The sequence below is a fragment of the Rhyacophila brunnea genome, unplaced genomic scaffold, assembly GCF_057557595.1.
Source record: "Rhyacophila brunnea isolate RB1 unplaced genomic scaffold, BYU_Rbru_1.0 scaffold_1, whole genome shotgun sequence".
Classification (NCBI taxonomy): domain Eukaryota; kingdom Metazoa; phylum Arthropoda; class Insecta; order Trichoptera; family Rhyacophilidae; genus Rhyacophila; species Rhyacophila brunnea.
Genome location: NW_028232751.1, coordinates 55,631,910 through 55,653,764, shown reverse-complemented (window position 1 = coordinate 55,653,764; position 21,855 = coordinate 55,631,910).

The following is a 21,855-nucleotide window of genomic DNA, read 5'->3' as shown; positions in this document are numbered from 1 at the left end:
GTAAATTTTTTGATTGGCCAAGGTAGATTCGGTGCCAAACTCTTTGAGCTTTGACCTGTTACACGACCAACATGTCCGTGTGACGGGGAACTACAAAATGCAAGCCACATGATTTAGGAATTTTAGAGAATTAGGTCAGCCCAACCAGTTAGACCTATCAGGCTGTCCGACCTGGACGCCATAAAGGTCAAGTTTGTAGTTTAAAAAAGAGAAAAGAAAAGATTTCTTCATAAAGTTTTTTTCATATTATATGCTAATTATTTGGAACTATTTGTTATACGTGCTCCTCTCTCCCATGGGCACTTTTCTTTAAATTAAGTCTCTGTATACTCAGCCAAAGCACACTCGAGTTCATGGCGACCTTAGTCTTGGGTGTCTGATTCTGAGACATTCTCAGGCGTGAAAAATTGCTGATGCTTCACATACAAACGTAGGGACTCGTGATATGCTCGATTAAGACAGAATGCGGTGTGCGAGTGTTTGTGTTGTGCATTGCTTCTTAAATGAATAACATTCCATAAAAGAGTCATAAGAAAATAAGTCATAAATGGATTTAAAAAAAAATATATATATTTTAAAACCTTTGTTTCTCTAATAAAGCAGATAATTTTGATCAAAAAAATAATACATTCTTACACCCAATAATAGAATAATAAATATATGTCTAATTTTCAAATCACATAATATCTGTCAATGCAGGTGAAGGTTACAAAAAAAATAATGATAATATTTATATTTTAAGAGAAAATGACACATCCCATTGAAATAAAACTCTTTTCGAGCGTTAAATTAAATTGGAAATCGACACGTCTCGGTTTTGGAAATACATTTACTAAATAATATGTACGCCAACATATTAGGTACCTAGGTCAGAGTTGGCGAACCTTTTTACGTACGCATGCCAAAATTTCCCAAATAATATTTTTCGACTGTCTGACGTGCCAAGCAGTTTTTTTATGGCGAAAAAAAAGTTTTTTTTTAGTTTTCTAAAAAAATAGTTTTTAAGAATTCTATTAAAAAGGTTAAATTCAGTTATTCTATCTTTCACCGCATTTCTAGCCGAAGGCATATCTTTTATTCTTTGAATATTCTTTCCTTGTTTTCAAATTACTCAAAGATAGCGTGGAAGAATTTAAACCACTCTTCTTTCATATTATATTCTTCATCACTGAACGGTTTTCATGGGTATCGTGCCCAGTGCATTAACACAATGCTACGACTGCCAAGCCTTAACTGCGACACATTTTAACTATTGGCCTTTTTAATACCTGCCCATAAGCGCTCTCCAAATTGAGTTACGGTAGGCGATCGGTTTTTGTATTCTAACTTAACGTATTTATTACTTTAATTACTAACCGAAGTCAAGGATCACTTCAATATTTTCTGAGAAAATATAGCCAATAGAAAAAATCTTTTTTGAAAAAAGGCAAGAATCGAACTTGTATCTCTTGGGTATCGCACTCTGTGCATTACCACAATGCTACGACTGCCATGCTTAATTGCGACACATTTTAACTATAGGCCTTTTTAATACCTGCTCATAACGACTTTCCAAATTAAGTTACGGTAAGCGATCGGTTTTAGCCAATAGATTTTTTTTTAAATTATTGTTGTATATTATACGTTGTATATTATCAATAGGTATTATAATAATATACTCTAATGATTGGTTCTGTTGTTAAGCTTATAAAAAATAGATTACATACGTTGTTTAAAATTGTTTAGAATTATATTATTATAATACGAATAACAAGAAGTTTTCACCGAGCTAGAAAATCAAATCATTGGTTTCAGTCTAAATGTAAATGTGTCATTTTAAAACAGCTGTGCAAGGTATGTATAATATGTATGCTACGATAGCTATCCGCAACGAGTCGGGGTTCTGTGTAAGTTTGTACCCGCACTGAACAAATATTTAACCGGACACCCCTTTAATCACCCGCACCCCTGCTTGCCCGCTTGACTAGGTGCGTTCAAGCACATACGAAACACAGGCACCCGGTTAATGACAGGGTTGTCACAAGACGATATAGTAAATTATTTTACAGCGTAGGTAATATTATTCTAAATACATAATTCCGACACTTATATTATGTTTGTTTAGTTTAATTTTAATCTGTTAACTGAAATATATATTATCTACCATCGTTAAACTGTTAATTTGCTTTTTAATATTTTCTGTTTATTGTTATAAATAAAGGTTTTTGCTAAATAAAGCTACTGAAAGGGTCAGATGAGCATGAATTATTAGCTTTACGGGTCTTGAGATCTTGTTTTCGCTCGTGTCATGGACAAGACTTCCGGTACCGTTGACAATAGATTAATGAAATGACTTGTGAGAAATGAATAAATTAAGAACTGATTTTGAACATAACATGGGCGCCACTAAATCGATAATAATAACAAGCAGATAATGATAAAAATAGCAAGATATAAATAAAAGACGATTTAAATTCAACACGAATATATATTATAACAATATAATTTAACCTTAATATAAATTGTAACAAAATAACGACCTCATATGAAACAAATTGTACGGATTTTGCACGGCAAGGTACGATTAATACCACAAATGATTAAATAAAATTTTGAACGAACTGTTGTGCATGCCTACAAAGGTATTATATGGTTATACCTATCAAATTTTGCAATACTATTCAGGTATTAAACTTTGCAAGTTTAATAAGAACATTAAATAAGCAACATGTTAATATGAATAAATATATACCTACTTAATTAAACTAATCATTTAAGTGAGAAAAGCACACAAAATTTGTAATAATAAATAATATTTAAAGAAGTCGCCTGCGGCACTATTTCACTTCAAGAGCATTACAAATTTAAAACATGTTGTTTTGTGATGCAAATTTTAATATTGTGTGTCGATATAATTCAAATGGATTTATTCAATATTACAAAAAATCGCTAAAAATACACTGAATACCCATATTTTTACCTCGAACACTATTTGGAAAACACTACTGTAGGGTGTCACACTGTGATGATGGGTATTGAATCCCGCTACAGATCGTAGTCCGGGGGCCTACTTCAGGCTATGGGGGCCATTTTTATGGGTTTAATAAAGCTCTCAACAAACTATATATCACCATTTTTGTTTATTACAACTAATTAAAAAGATCTCCGATATAACAATTCTCATTTTATTACAAATAACTTCACTGTTAATTTTGAATTTTAACGTTGGAGCTATTACAAACACTCGATGATGAAGTTTGTTTATATTATTTAGACACATTAAGCAAAGTTAACTTCATTGAGATAAATTTATTCAAAAAAATTTGTAGCAATAAAGATTTTTTTTTCTTTTATTAAATTTAAATTTTGTCAAATATACGGTTTTAACAGCTTAACTACGATACATCTGCATTTTTTATAATTTTCTTAAATAGTAAACATTTGGCTGCAGCATTTAAGATTTAATTCCGCGATTTGTTGATGTTATTTTTTAACTGACATCATAATACTCGAGATTTCGCTGATACAAAATCAATCAATTTGTGTTTTATTCAAGACTAAAATAAATAATATTTAGTTATACTTATACAAGATGATGGATACGAGAGAAAAATCAGTATATTTTTTGATGTACGCACTGCACTGAATGACTGCAGTGTGTACGCGATATGGTCATTGTACGTATAAACTTATTTTATAAGTTAATAAACTATTTTTATATTCAACGAATAAGACACAAGATTATTTGAGAATGTAAAATTCTATATATTGAACATATATAATTTTAACGCAATTTGATAATTTGAATTATAACGCAATTCGATAAGTACTTCATATAACAGCTACCAGGTAAAATCGTTGCGATTAAGTAGAACACCTGTAGCTTAATTGGAAAGCCACAATGGCGCGAAGCCAGTCGATACAGGTTCAATTGCCGTTGGGAGTCGTATTTTTTCTAGTATGTATATGCATGAGATGTTTTCAAATTATACCTAAATCTTCTGTAAATCGATATATTTCGGTCAGCAAAAAATATTCTAAATACTCAAATTCAATTGTGTTATATCGCACTTCACTGATGGAAAATAACCCACGACAAATTTATGTTTTTTTTCAAGCTGGAAAAAATATGCAGTACATTTCTTTGTTTTGAAAAAGTATTTTTAATATTTAGTATTTATAATGAAATGTTTTCATATTTTAATGTATGATGGGTGATTATCTCCCAATGTTTGATGAAAAATTTGCTATACAGCTCGCGGGCCGCAAAAAAAATTTGGCGGGCCGTCAGTTGGATAGCGCTGATTTACAGCATACGAAAAAATAATAATATTATATACCTAATATAATTATTATATATGTCATAAATAATATATATTGTTTTTTAACGTTACAACAGGCCATGGGGCTCAACGGCAGTGAAGTGTAGTGAAATAGTAGTGCGTAGTAGACGCGAAACCATAACATATGAATACTTTGAGAAAACCTCCTTGTGACTTCACCGGGTATCGAATCTGGAGAACAGGGGTGAGAATCCAGCGCTTTACGCACTGGAATATGAGGAAAATGAAGGAATATATATCATTCCAAATTGAGAATTTATCTTAAGAATAGTGTAAAAAATCTATTATAATATATGTATAAAGAATAAAATTGCGTTAGTACTTAAATATCAGCTAACATTTTTCTCCTTTTTTCAAATAATCGCTATCACAGCTAGAGAAGAATTATTTAAATAATTAAAAAAACATATTTTTTTTTGTAAAACTAGGTAAAAAATATCTCGTAAATCGAAGGGTTATAGTCAGTAACCCTGCGGCGAATCGGTAGTGCATACGGAGGAAAGGGCACCGGCCGATACGTTTCGCATTTCATATTGGCAATGGCTTTGACGTGAACGTGATTACGAGTTGGATCGGGTTTATAAATAAACGGCAAGGTCCTTTACGTCCGTAAAGGACTATCGAGTGACCGTGGGCATTCCGTCTGACGTTCGTCTGTCAATCGCTCGGTCAAACGGTCGATCTTTTTTATTCACTTGTCGCTGATGGCTTTTATCAAATAAACTCGCCGTGTTTGGTAGCAATACTATATAAGTACCTATTATTCATTCTCTATATTTAATTATATTAACGTTTTATGTTATTTGCAGAAATGTAAATTGTCTGTAATTTTGTTTTATTATTAAAAAATATCAATTCATTTAAGTTGGATTAGATCCAGCGCTCGAAATGGAAAAGTTTACGAACCGGAGCGCTCGACAGTTTTCTGAAGAACAATACGTAGATATCATAGTTATCAAATTTTACGTGTATTTCATAAAAATAAGTGTGTTAGATTTTCTATTATATGGCCTATCTAGTTCAGACGGTCAAATTATTTTTTCCACGAGACGGAGCGATAATTTTACCGATTTCACGAACAGGAACGGCGCTCCGGTGCGCTCCGGTCCATTTCGAGCCCTGGTCTAATCAACATATTCTGGTCATGTCTTAATATAAAAATAATTACCCAATAAGAACAATAAATGCGATTGTTCACTATCGACCAAAATGCATGAATTCAATGAATGATTAAAGTCAAATCAATATAGGAGTGGTGAAAGCCGGAAGGGAAAAATGTAGCGCCGAAGAAGGCAAAGACCGTTTTGTCAGTTGGGGAGATAATAGCTATCTACTACTTTTTGGGTTTTCCAATATACCATTATAATTGATTACCTAATTGGCAAGAATATAACAGGGCACTATTAAATCATTTAAAAGACGAATTATTGAAGGAAAAATGGTTAAAATTTTCGCACAAATAATTGTTTTCCACCAGGAAAATGTGGGATGGCCATAAATCTATAGATAAAATAGCAAAATTGTATGAATTGGTTGCTCATCTACCATATTTTATGAAGTTAGCCATGTACAACTTAGCTTGTAATGAATTTAGGATAATATTGATGTGCGTTATATGAGGATATCATATAGAGCAGACCATGATGTCTCAAAGAGTCTGAATCTATATTTTCTTTAAGAAAACTGGGTTCTGGCATCTTAGAAAGCCGCCAATGATGTTTAAGGAGTATCTGCAAAGACGCAAGACTACTGATGATTTACATATATTCTTGGAGCCACCGCGTGTTGTCCACATGTTATATCTACAAATAAAAACAAAAGAAGAAGTAATGCAAAAACTAATCTAATTTATAAATATACTAGCTGACCCGGCGAACTTTGTACCGCCTCAGAATCAATAATCTTGTGTTAACTTATTAGCTGAATTAAATTCAGTTTTTTATTAAATTAAAATGAATACTCAAAATGAATAAGTTCAATAAAAAATTTGCAACAACAAATCAAAATGAAAAGTATTTTAATTACATTGGAACTGTACACACTGTACACCCACGATGACCACGTGAATTAAGCGCCGATTTATTGTGTCGAGGGTCCCAGGTTCGAATCCTGGATCTGGCAAGTTCACGTATTGTTTTTCAATTTGTGCATGAGTCAGAGTATGGTTCTAATAGGTTGAGCAAGTGGCTTACATCCATTTCTCGTAAAAATAAAATCTGTTAATACAAACCTCCACTCTGTGGAGGCCTATATGATCCTATTAGGATCGGACATGGCCAAAAGAAAAACAAAGAATGTAATTCACGTGGCAGCAAGGCATTTTGAAGCGAATCGAAATGATTCGCGTAGCATTGTTGCACTACTTTCTGTTAAACTATTTGCTGGATGGGTTGCACTCGGATTGTTTTGGCATTTTTCGTTTTGTTGTCAGGTGAGAAAATGAACAAAGCAGATGGTTTACCGACACATGAACATGCTACGTACAACTTGCTACCAAAACTTTGGCCATTGTTGAGTGTTTCGCAATGTTGCATGTCCGTTTTTCAGTCGTTTGAAGGTTTAAGGGCAATTTCAACGTTGAATGAGATGTTCGGCATCCTTCTAGCAAGGTGGCCGCTATCCCAGAAGAAGCAACTGCTACAGCATTTTCGGATCTCGCACGTAGCCAAAATCAATGACATGAGGAATGTTTTTCCAGTTCCACCGGGCGCGTCGAGGAAAAATAAGCCACCATTTCCATCATCAATTGCCTTCATTAACGTATCGTACAATTCTTTCTGTTGGGGGTTCACCAGTGGTACAATCGTTCGAACTGATTGTTTCAATGCATCTCGATCATATTCACGTTCACGTTCAAATTGTCGATTGAAAGCGTCGTTCATTCCACGATGTGGCGTTGGCATTCCTAACTTGACTAACAAACTGCCGCACATGAGGTAACGCATGTATTCGATCAAAAGCAAAGCCTGGTTATGTATCTCCTCATTCACCTCGAGATCGGGATTCCCTGAACTGACACGAATTCGATGTAAAATATCTTCTGACATGTCATCCTTGTACTTGTTTCACAGTTCAGGTGGATTCGATGGGAAGCATGTCGAAATAATGATAGCAAATAATGTGCGTATCTGATTTGGAGATATAGAAACAATTGCTTCAGCGATTGTCATATCCCAATGAGTATCGTTTTCAAGCAAATTGAGCTGTTGACATGAAACACGAAATGTTGGGCACACTACACCATTGACAGTTAGACATTTCGACTATCATTCTTTCTTTTGTTTGTTTGTTTCTTGTTTATTGTTTCTGTCATGTATCAGATATGGCGTTGTATATGGATTTAAATTTTTTGTGATTTTCTTTTATTTTCGAATGCGCGAGGTTCATTGTTCAAAATGTCAAAATGTATGAGAAAATAATTTTTCTTCATAATTTATTTTTTCCGTGATTTATCCGATATTTTAATAGTTATTCTGCTATTCCGGGCGGAGACAAATCCAACAAAACAAAGATTATAAAAATCTGTCCAGCCGTTCTTGAGTTATAAATGGTGTAACTAACCCGACGTTCTTTTATATATATAGATATATTTTTAAATTCACATTCGAAAGATTTAATACAATTGTATGAATTGTATGAATTCATGTCTCTTACATCTTGGGGTGCATACAAAAAATATGTAGGTTCATGAAACATAATGTTGGTTTAATTACGTCCATTTTTCATTATAATCATCCACAAGAGAACTTCCAAAAGAACACAAAAAGATTTATTAGATAACAATGTTCCACTAAACAAAACGAAACCTCCATTGCTTGTTATTCGGCTATGGGGTGTTATTAGGGTGTTCATCATTTGTATGCGTTTTTTTTCCTCACATATTTAACACAAGACATCTTAAAATTTGCGTATTGATGAGAAGTTTTAGAAAATGTATTTAGTTTCTGATTTAAATACAAATTTTGTACCTCTACCGAACAACCAAAAAGATTTTCCTTTACCTAAGCATATTTTTATGAATTCAATGTAGAAAAATTCACTGTTTTTAAATTAAAATGATCCCATATTTTCTTCGTTCAAAGTGTATTATTACTTTCATAACATATACGATGGCCGAGCAGCTACACTTCAGACTTGGGTCGTGGGTCAAACGTGAGTCCCGGGTTTGAATCGAAGGTCTGGCAAAAGATCATATGTTGTTGTTTCAATGTGTGATTGGACTCAGAGTATGAACCTAATAGGTTGAGGAAAAATTTGTTCTTCGTTTGAAGGCCCAGATTCACATAGGATTATAGTGGCAATTAAAAAAATTAAATATATATATGCCGATGGTGTGGTAGATGGTGTTGTAGATGAAAGACGATCGTGGTTATTCGTGATGATGGAGGAGTGAGAATTTATTTATGGTTTCATAAGTACAAGGGTACAATCGGTACAATATAACAGAGGTAGGTGGTATTTTCCGAGGCACTAATTTCTCTAGCTAGATACAAGTTTATTAAGTGAATATTACGGAGAGACTGACTTGTTTCCTCACGACAGCGTTTTATTGAACCTGTGACAATAGAAAATGCTTACTTCAGTATCTCAGCCATTTGGTGAGAAAATATAATAAACGTTTAATGAATATCACTGAGGTAAACAAAGTGCTTACTTAGTAGTTCGATTGTGTGAAAAATCTATACAAAGAAATTACACATCTTCTTATTGTGCCATCCCCTAGCGGAGGTCGGCCGCCATCAAGGCGATCTTATCTTTGTCGTCTGCTTCCCGGAACAGTTCGGTGGAGCTGCACTCGTACCAATCACGGAGGTTCTTAAGCCACGAAATGCGTCGCCGTCCTCTGCTACGCTTCCCATTGATCTTTCCTTGAATGACGAGTTGGGGAATGCTGTATTTTTGTCCTCTCATAATGTGGCCGAGGTATTATAGTTTCCTGGTTTTGATAGTGTGAAAAATCTATACAAAGAAATTACACATACTAAACAATAATTAATTTGAAAGCGATTCATATGTCATGGATTCTACTGACACTGCTTGGTTCTCACAGAACCCTTGATAGCCACATATGTGATAATCATTACAATTATTATATAATGAACTAACTCCTATCATTAAATCAACGCACGTGCTTCCTCGGTTCAATTCTGTTCTGTATTTGAGACATCACCTTCCTTTGCTTTAAGAATATTTCTCAGAGACTTATTTTATGTGGATCCTTGGAAAGATTAATATTGACATACAAAACCACTTCTTTCAATGACTGCATAGAATATAACGTTGACAAAATTTGATGTATAATATCTTGAAAAACAAAACATTGTTTATACGTATTGAGATCCATCCCTGAATGAATGTTAAATGTTTATGAATAAACTAAACCGGTGAACACATTTTCATCATGCATTCCACAAGAATTTTAAGATTTTGAAACGGCTTCTCAGTAGCTACATAAAGTCTCAAAATGTGATGTGATTGGCGGTTGTGAACCACCTTGTATGTGCCGTTTCTCCTGAATGATAATTAGTTGGTTAACGAGAACGAAAACCAGATGACACTGCATAGTAGCATATCTGCAAGATTACGTTATATTTTAGGAATATTTCTTTCACAATATACTTATTTTCGCAACTCACCAGAGCTTTTTTCGATAGTTCCCGAATATTACAGAGGGCTTAAAGTGAATCTGACTAATCTCGTAAAAAGGTATTTCAATGGTAATTCATTTAGCCATTACAATGGACTGCATAGTATCTACGAAGTATTGTTCGAGATATTGAATAATACCGTCTTTCCAGCATAATTGGTCACGGTACCACAACAACCTATACAACGATTTTTACATCCCTTGGTTTTAATTAAATTTATTATATAATCAGAAATGTATTGTTATATAACGAAGCTTGGAATAATATGTCTCAAGTAAATTGATTGCGATAAAACTATTCTTCTTTATTCACAAGTATAGGTATTTGTTGTCTTTCGTCTGATCAAAGTAGACGCTCTTGTCTGGAATATCTCTTTTTTTCTGCAATCATTCTCATTATTTAAATACAGCTCTTTGTAGTTATGTTTATTTATTAGTATGTGCTGGAGAACCAATGAAGTGATTGCTGCCACAGATCTCTCTAGTAGGTAGACCTCAGAGTAATAATATAAAGAGAGTATGTATTGTTCAGGTATATGATATGAAGTCATGTTTCTTGCGTATAACGCGCAGTATAACCTCAATTGTATTATTATTAACTTAACTATGGAAATATTGTATCATTATGTTGCTTCTCAGTATGGCTACCAAATTTAAATACAATATAGTTACCCATATTTTCTACTAAGTTAACTAAAAACAATTACCGCTAACTTTATTATTATTTAACACAAAAAAAATACTTAGGTATAATACGTGCTCGCAATTTTTGAATGAAAGGAGTCATTCAAACCAATATTTACTGACGACGTGTACAAAAAATATTTAATTCAACCGTAGAAATTCTATCTTACTCTAACGACTATAACTGTGCCGAATGCTTTCTAACTCGCATTTATAGTTCGTTTTTGTTCAGGCCTCGAGGTAGACCAATTTTATTGATGACCTCAAAATTTGCATTACATACAGCGCTCGGAATGGAGCAGAACGCCATGGAGAGCCGTTCCGGTTCGTGAATTCCTCGAGAATACCGTTCCGTCTCGTGGAATCCTCGAATATACAGTTTCTTCTCGTGGAATCCTAGAAGATAGCAAGATGTCTCGTAAAATTCTCGAGCCTCATCAAAATATTTCATATGGCGTTCCGGTTTAAAATATTTTGAAAACATAATAAAATAATTATCTTTCTGTGATTATAATGATTTTACTGGTTGAGAATCGCTGATTATTGTTCCTACATAATATGTCGATACAAATAGGTGCCACAATTAGCCAAGTTAAAACTTTGTTATTAGAAATGCATCGAGCTAAGTATATTTTTTTCCCAACAATGCATTTCTAGACAACCCATGTGTTTAATAATAAAAAATAAAAGTTTTTATTGAAGAAAGCACCTTTAAATTTATTGCTCTATTCCGTTTTCCTAATAAGACACAATGAGATATTATATTATTAGGTATAACAATGTTATTTTTGCGTGCAGACAAAATCACAAAATACATCATAAATTTAGGGTACCTGGTATTATGGGTATATATTATAGAAGGACGTAAGGTAGATGGTTTGTGCAATACAAAAGTCTCATGATGCAATCAATCCACTTTTCGAATATTCACGTCATTCTTATAATAATAATATATACAATGGAAAATGTATTAGGCACTCATAAAACAATTACAGGTAGGTGTATATTAGTATATTATATTATAATCAATTAATGAAAATAGTTTTTTTAAATTATCATGGTAGTGGCGGCAATGCCTTCTAGAATTTTCACGTTTTTAATACTAAGCATAAAATAATATCGATATTGCATATTTAAAAAAAATGTATTAGGCTCTCATAGACCCCTGCAGGTAGATTGTTTGTGAAACATGACAATGTCTTCTAGAATTTCCACCTATTTATTACTTACCTTAAAATAATATTAATTTGCATATTTTTAAAAAAATGTATTAGGTTCTCATAAGACCCTGCAGGTAGATTGTTTACGAAAAAATGGCAATGCCGTATATAATTTTTACGTAGCTTAAAATAATATTCATATCGCATATTTTGAAAAAAATGTATTCGGCTCGCATAGACTCCTGCAGGTAGATTGTTTATGAAAAATGACAATGCCTTCTACAATTTTCACCTATTTATTACTAAGCTTAAAATAATATTGATATTCCATATTTTAAAAAAATGTATTAGGCTCGCATAGAACCCTGCAGGTAGATTGTTTACGAAAAAATGACAATGCATTCTAAAATTTTCACCTAGCTTAAAATAATATTCATATCGCATATTTTGAAAAAAATCTATTAGGCTCGCATAGAACCTTGCAGGTAGATTGTTTATGAAAAAATGGCAATGCCTTCTACAATTTTCACATATTTATTACTACGCTTAAAATTATATTGATATTCCATATTTTAAAAAATGTATTAATTAGGCTCTCATAATTATAGAGCTCATAGATAAGATAGATTTTTTGTGAAAAATATAAAATTATCATAATGTAATCCTACTTTTCAAATATTCACTATATTCTTATCGAGGCACTGGAAAATGTATAAGGCACTCATAAACTTATGTAGGTATATTGCCTTATAATCAATTAAAGAAAATTGTTTTTGATTATTTTTAATAGTACCTACATGGTAATGGCAATTTCTTTTAGAATATTCGCATTCTTACTAAGTATAAATAATGAATAATGATATTTTCATACTAGGGCAACTAGGCGAATGTATTAGGTTCTCATAAAATCCCTGTAGAGTGTAGGTAGTAGATGGTTTATGAAATACAAAAGTAGGTATCATGATACTATTTACTTTTAGAATATTCTCTACATTCTTATAAAGGCGCTCGAATAAGCGGCGCTTTTTTGAGTTTGTGATTTAACAAGATAAATCAAAGAGTAATAGTAAATAATATTAATAAATACGGAATTAAGCAACAAGATAATTTTAAACCAGCGGCACTCCATTTCAACTTCCTACCAATAAGCAAAACAAATAATTTGGATAGTTCGATGAACCAAAGAAACAATTATTTTGTGAACCTGATTCTAAATCACCACATCAGAGCTAGTCGAAGAATCTAGGTCTAAGGTTGTTTAAAAGTATGCATATTTAATAAAGAATGCTACATTCATAAAACGTGTGTATTAATTGAATACCTAAGTTTATTAAATTAATTTATTTCTGATGTTCATACTGTGCTCTTGATGCTTGATGCTCTTTCTTTTTTGTAAATGTTGGATTTTAATTTGATTAAAAAATAGTTTTATCAAAATATTTCCGATTGAATAAAGTAGCACGTGTCTTGGTTTTACTAAGGTATCTGCTGTTTGAGACGTTCACGGTTGTTTGTCATCGTAATTGATTTTTGGGATTTCACCGCGTGGACTTCTTCCTTATTTCCTCGACCTTTCGGGCTAGTTGCAGCGGCCATTATCAAGAGATATCATAATCAAACATAATAATTATATTATAGCATGTCGATGAAAGAAGGACGAAGTACATGTGGTAAAAACCCAAAAATCAATTACGACAAGGTATCTTCACTCATGTTTCCATCTACACTTAGTTATACATTTATAATTTATTGAAACTACTGACGAACCTAATGAGAAATTGTATTGGTTTGTCCATTATTTCATGTATTTTTATGTTTCCTAATCCAATTAGATTCATATACGTTTAGATATTTATATTATTATAATATTATGATTTTGTAAAAGATTTCGTAAACTATTTTGATGTCACAAACAACTGATTCGGGCGAATGTGCTGATGAAAATGTTTTATAAAGTACATTATGTAAAACTGAGATATTTTTGTATTACAGTTATTATATCGAATATTGAGCGTTCCGATTCGTAAAATGTTCTATTTTGAGCACTATATTACAGTATTCTATACTAATTATTAGTGTGTTAAATCTCATTCGAATCAACTTCTTTTTGTGATTTTAACTTACAGCATGGAGATAATTGAATGGGGTAGATATTTCAGAAGAGGTAGGTATAACATTATCAAATGTGGCAAAAAAAAAATTTTCGTCGATAGCTATTTTGGTTGAACACAATAATTGGAACACGCCAAAACAAATGGAATAATGTCTTGATAGTATTACATCACAACTGGCATTTCTTATTGGATTCATTTACAATTCGTGTATACTGGAAAATATTAATTTTCATGTTCCCACCAATTAATATCACTCGTAACTCTATATTATGATACCCCGTCGGATGTGATGTTTCACGATGCTGTGCATCGTGCGATTTACCTGTTTGACGGCACCATAAAGGTTGATTTCTTTAAACTAATAATTATAATATTCGTGGATGTGTTAAATATTGTAAATCTGTATTTTACTTTAATATTTACAGCACACTTTCTCTTCTACTTTATTGTTAATTAGTTGTTATTTGTAATTAAATCATTTTGATATTTTGTATTTATTATGTATTACGGCGCATCGCCCAATCTCTTTAATGTCATAATACTCATTTTTCAAAATAAAAAATAAAATATAAAAACGGAAATAACTATTGACTAAAAAAATAATCTAAAAAAAAGTATTATTATCAATTTGTACTGTTGGGGATTTCTTCCAACTAAATGTTATGTCAATTAATAAGTATTAGATACTTTATCGTTTTTTATTGATATACGACTCATACAAACTATTGTATTTTATATAATATATAAGTAATGGTAAATATGAGCGGACTAAAAAAAATAAAAAAATTGTTACCCAGCTAAAAGGTAAAAATCGTTTCTTTGTATAAAATAGATAAACAACTGATATTTATCTACAAAGAGTATTGTTTGAACCACAGAGTTTTTACTCGTGTACTTCAGTGTGCTGTAGTAACTATGTATTTTATTTTCTATATTGTAGTAAACCATAACTTCTCAATTTTATTATAGAAAGTATTATTTTACAATAACTAGTGACCCAAGATTTTTTTAAATATTAACCAGCTGAAAGCATTCACCATGCATAATGAACTACGGAGTAGAAACTATGATCACGATTTATTTTGTAGGTCTGATGTTTGAATCGTGTTGTTAAATGAAACCTACGTGTTAGTTTTTAATCAATATCCAAACCAAAGCATGAACCGAATGTGTTGCAAAAAAACTCATATTCATTAAAAAAATAAGACATCTTGATACTGTATAAGCATATACTACGAGAAAAAATAGTGATTCATCTTATTTAATGTAAACGAAAAATAATCATATAATTAATTTATTTATTTAGTAGATTATAGATGATTTATGTTATATATAATTAAGATATACCTATAGCATAATCTTGGTATCCGTTTAACAACCAATGTGTGGGACTTGTCCATTATTAAGTAACCACAAGATAACCTTCGTAGCTTTTGAAACAACTCTCAACTCTGTAGAGGGGTAGGTTTAAAATTACCTGCGGGTAGTTTTTATTAACAACCCAAAGTTTAATTCCTACGAGTGTATTAAAATATACATTAGTTACCACCTCATTGCCTTTTTTGGCTTATGTAAAAAGCTCTTAGCTGAATATTTACATACGAGAACCTACTAGCAAAATACAATGTTAAAAGTCTACATAGTATTATATACTGTAAATTCAGACTGCTGAAATATTTATTTAAATTGGTAGTAGGTACAATGGATCTTTTTAATAACAGTTTTTTTATGTGGAGTGGCATAACTGTTATATCTGTATTATGTTGGAAGAGACTTCCATATTTTTAAACTGAAACGTAATCTGTCATTACTTTGTCGACATACATTGGTTTATGTAAAAAATTGTGCACGTCATGAAATGTAAAAACTGGTATTTGAACCACACTGGATAAATTTCCAGTTATAGAAGAATAATTCGGTGAAGGTTTTTAAATCGAGTCAACGTTTTATAATTTATTTGCACTTACTACACTGATACGCCTCTTTGCCTGATTACCTCGCATAAAATTAGATCCAATGATATTCACATGTATTATGTAATATATGTACTTACCTAGTAATAAATAAATAAATATATAATACCTAGAGTCGGAGTGCAAAGTTATATAGCGTATAATCCACCTGACATTACCCTGTCACGCTTAGCATCGGAGGATAGTGTAAGTCGTGGCAATTTCCGTAGTCCATATCCACGTTTCTCACCTCTGCTATGTGGGATCTGCATAACGTAGATCACTATTGTAGCATTGCTGCAGAGTAAGAAAGAGTCTACCACTGCGAAGGAATTTGTCTAGATATGCTATAAGGGTATTATATTCTCGGGCTGCATTAAGAGCCCGTATCCCATCCATTTGATAATATAACTTTTAATCATATCTAATCATTGGCTCTACAATCAGATGAATAAATCGCACCCCCAAACCTACACTGACGTAAGTCATCCAGGAGAGCCGAAACAAACTTTTTGAACCATATTTATGGTACTTGATTTAATGTTTAATGGCTTTACAATGTCCATTTTTTTGTAGAATTAGAAAAAAAATAGATCTTTCTAGTAGCATTCATTTAAGAGTATCAGAGTTACTGGAGTGTTCTTCTCGATATTTGACTCAATTTATTTAAAATAGCACTGGATTTAGGGGTATATCTCATTAAATATTTTTTAAGAGATACGCCAGTGTTCTCCTGAGATAGAGAAAAATACATGTAATTGAACTGCATTCATAACACAAAACAGCAAAATTCATACTTACGTCAGTGTAGGTCTGGGGGTGCGAAATATTGGTCACCCCATGACGACATTTATTAACAGATTTTTAGAATTTTTCGCAGGAATAGTTAATTCATAAGTCAAAGAAGATTCAACAAAAGATTAATTCAAATTCAAATTCTAATTTCATTTATTTTTATATATATAGTGAGCATTACAAATTATTATATTAACACGTTCACAACATGATATTTAGAAATAAATACACATTATTAAAACAGTTTTATATAAAAGTTATTAAACAGTAGAAAAGTGTAACAAAAAAATATATATTAATTAGATACAGAGAAGTACACCGAATGAGCAAAGCAGACCCTATTTTAAAAATTTATAAAACAATGCCCACCAATTAATACTCATCCTAACGCAGGTGAAATATGTCAATCTCCGAAGTGATTTGGTAGAACAGAGTTATTACCCTCCCAATTGGCATTACCAATGACAGGTTAGTTCTACACCTTGGGTGAAAAAACAACTGGTGCTCCCAATTTCTAAGATGATAAGGACATACAAGTCAATACTACCAAGAATGGCAGAGTTCTCATTTAAACGTATATGTCGAAAGAAGTACGTGGCCAAATATTGATATCTTCTAGCATTTAAACTACAGTCTATGTAAGCATACCTAAGAGAAAACCAGTTGGATAAAGCCACAGATAGTATCCATATAACCTCAAATAAATAAGGAGTCTCGAAAATTTCTTTTGAACTCGCTCCACCATAAAGTCATATTTCAACTGATACGGGGCCCAAACAATCGACCCACTCCCAAGCCGGCTTCTAACTAAAGAATTATAAAGGATTTTTAATAAATTTACATCCGAAAAGACCCGGGAAGTACGAGTTCGTAAGCCGAAGCCGAACATTTGTGGCGCCTTTTTACAAATTTAATGATAGCTATATGACCACTAAATGACAGCTTACTCTCAAACGTAATGCCAAGATCCCTTACAGATGGCATTCGCGTAAGATCTCTGCCATGTATCGAATATTGGAAAAATAATACTCGCGAGGCTCTGGTAACTCTGGTTAAACGATACAAATTGCATTTTTCAATATTGAAGCCCAGTTTGTTACGCCTGCCCCAATCTAATATTATATTATCTATATCAGATACTATTATATAGTAGATTGTAGATAGGTATATTAAAAAAAAAAAAACCATCACTAAATCTGAAAAAGAATCTGAATTCAAAAAAAAATATCAGAATGCCTAAAAAATTCGACGATATTTTTTCTAGGGTAAATTTGCTTTTAGGTTATGGTTCGGTGATTATGTAGGACGTCGATGTATATTTTTTGTACAAAATAAAAAGGTGGATTGGCCATAATGTAGATGCATTATAATATTAGATAGATCAATATTAAAGTTAAAGTTGACAGATTATGTAAGTACCAACCTACAACATGATGGTAGATGAAAGACCAAGATCTATTTATTATATTAAAAATATATCAAGGGGTCTATTCATACACAATGCGGTCATTGACGGCTAAAGTGATACTTATTATCACTTTATCATATTTATGTATTGATGCGGTTAACTCTTGCAATAAGTTAACCGTCTAAACTGTCAAAACTGTCTATATCGCTCTAAAAGTTAATATTGTAATACAAGAATATGATAAACTACCCTCTATAGCCGACTTGTGTATTGAATTGTATGAAATACTTGTTGACAATAACATAATTCAGTAGACAATAATTTTACTTTTTATTCTTTTTTCATACACAAGATTTAGGAATAAAACATTTTTAGTTTAATGTACCTATAGTATTTATATTCAATGAAAAATATTGTATTCCTAAATTTTGTGTAAGTATTACTGTATATTTTCAACCTTTAAACGAATATTGTCAGTTAGCAAAATCTGTCGAATTCACCAGAACAACAATGAGGTCACCTCACGCGTACCGCGCTACATCGGTAACCGCATGACTTAATAAACTTTTTTTTATTATGTTCTGCATGCCTACACATTTTTCACTATGGATTTGGACAAAATATTATCTATGGAAGTAATATTGCAAACAATTTTAACGTACGCACACGAATAAATTGTTAAAATTAAATAAAATTACCCTGAATAACGAATAATAATTCAAAATACTAATAAATTAGAGTCGGCTATTTGCATAATTGAATTTATAGAGATAGTGATAATATTCTGCGCAATGACGAAACTATAGACTAAATTTGTCGCCGTATCAACATGTGATAGCACGTGACGTGATCATAATGTAATCGCAGCATAAGGTTCATAGCCACGTCTCGCGTCTCGGGCCATTTGAGACCTGCAGCGCGTACGGTGACGGCAGCGGCATCCTTGAGGCTATATATACCACAAGAGTATTGAATATCACACTCTCTGGCGGTAACCGGAACACAATATATATTATGTCCAAGCTACAGGAAGTGCTTCTTCATGACTACGTCAATCATCGATGGCTGAAATGTCAGCTAAGGAACTCAAGTGATTGTGATTGTAGTAGGTACATACCTACCTAATGTTATGTATTCATTTTTTTGTTATTAAATTAATTAAAAAAAAAATTCTGTAACCTACCGCATAGCCAATAATATGCCATGCGTACGAATTTGTAGAAAATTATCATATCTTTCATAACAAATCCATCTTTTGAGTATATTCATAACAGAAACTTCAGATTTCTAAAACCAAACAGCCGAAAGTTCATCAAACGGTTGAAAAACTTAAATTGCGTTCTCCCCAAAAATGTTCTTTTTAGACATACGATTTTTCATTCAAAATATACAAGAAAGCTGATAAAATAAATGTAGAAGTAACAATGAGAAATATTAAAATTATTCATTTATTAAACTATTTTTTTTATTCAACGAATAATTCACAAGATTTAAGAAAGTAACATTCTTTTATTGAACATAATTGAAAACACTTAAAACACTTATGAAGATAGCTGAAGCATAATGGTCAATGCACACGTGGACGCGATTTCCAAGGCACGCAGATTCGAATCCTGTCAAGTGTCATATTTTTTCAAAAAGATTTTTTCTAGTGGATATAATATATTTCTCAAATTATATATGTAAAATATATTTATATAAAAACAAGATTATTATAAAAATCAAAATACCCTAGGTGCCCCTAAATATGTACAATATCTCCCCGAGTCCTATTGATACCTCAAGTATACCCAACACAGTGACCGCTTGCCTTTTTGGATTTCTTAGCATATTTGTTGTCTCAGATACTCAACTGAGTGGCAATCAGCTGTTCTATGCGGCAACCGACAACCGATCATGTCACATTGATTTCACTGATGTCGGTTTCCATTATCGACGAATTGCGTCATATTTGTTAGAAAAATGTTGATCAATTGAACTTGTGTTGGTGGGTTAGTTGGTTAAAGTCTCGTTCGGATTACGATATACGTAGGGCCAAGTCCCATTCTGTTCAAATTTTTGAGGCCGCTCTAAATTATGTACTTACATGCAAAAATTATTATTCTTTTGTAATGTCATCGTGATTATTAATTTTACAATGTTTTTATTAGCTCGTATTCTTGTTTGTCCGGTGGTTGTTTGTGTAGTACAAATCTTGCAATCGATTTTTAACTAACTTCCCGACTAGCTAGACATTTAAAACTTTTAGAATATATCAGAACACGATGCCAATGCATTATTTTAATACGTTTAGCCATCCTTAAGCAGAATTGAATTCATTTTCAGTCAATTCTGTTTTTTACGGAAAGTTATTTCAGAAAAATCCGTGAAAAGTAAAAGACTATTATTGGTTGCTAAGGCGGTGGTTCTAGCAACTAAATTATTAATATATACGTGCGTTACTATGGAAATCAAAATGAAATGTCAAAATGACATTTCAGTTTTCTATATTTGTTTGTTTGTTTGTTTTTTATTTACTTCATATCAAGTACAAGTTTGAGCATATTGAGCATAATAATTCAACAAAAAATTTAAAAACGTTGTATGTAAAAAGTTCTTTTTATCTTGTAATAATTATCCTTTAACACAGTAGTTTCTAAGTAATAAGTTTTTTTTATTACCTTATGAATCCGTCTGTATGTAATTGAGCGATGGTAAATTGTCGGGGTACTATGTTATGATCGCTGGGAAAGTTCTCGATGAAGTAAAACAGGGGATGTTTGTTCACGGAGCGACTCAAAGCTCAAAGAGAAAGATGGATTTGTCACTTTCCTCTCTATTCTCGGAAAAGGCAGTACAAACATTCTAAGAACTTAACAGCGTAAAATATAAAGTCAAACAGTTTCTTTAGTAAGGAAAACTCATCATTGTGATTGGATGCTTAGAAACTTTGTATTCATAAAATGTATACTCATTGACAAACTGGATTCTTCCTACTACAGATTGCAATCCGGGGCAGAATTTTCATTAACATAATTAATTTGTATCTTAAAATCCCAGGATTGTGAGGGGTTTATTGATGTTAATTACGCAATATAGGTTAACCAACATTTAAAATTATTTTTTTCCGTAAGAATTTAATTACTAAATAAATAATTTACGTAGTTTTTTTATCTTAAAATTACACAATTAAAAATTAAGCTGTTAATCCAACAGGACGTATGTGACAATTTGCAACTTTACACGAAAGCAAATTGAAATAAGAAATGTATTCGTTTAAATTATATTTTCACATCTACATTATCATAAAACAGTTGTAATTTCGTCATGAAGAAGTATTATTGACGCGATTTTACACATTTAATGTGACATTAAAAACAATTCAACCACATACATAACTCATTTTCACAAAAAAATTCTTTACGCCTATGGGGAAACAACTCAATCGGTGTCAGCATATTGATTGGCGATAGTAAATAACTGACCGCAATTAAAAATTTCTTAATATCCATTTCCCGCAAAATCCAATTATAGAAAACTCAGTAAATAACTTACTGCAATTATAATTTCCGCAATATCCGTTTTCCACATCCGACCATGTCCGATCCCAATAGAATCATATGGGCCTCCACAGAGTAGAGGTTTGTATTAACAGATTTTTGTTTTTTATGAGAAATGGATGTCAGCCACTTGCTCAACGTATTAGGTCCATACCCTGACTCACACACAAATTGGAAAACAATATGTGTACTTGCCAGACCCAGGATTCGAAGCTGGGACCCACAGCGTTATAG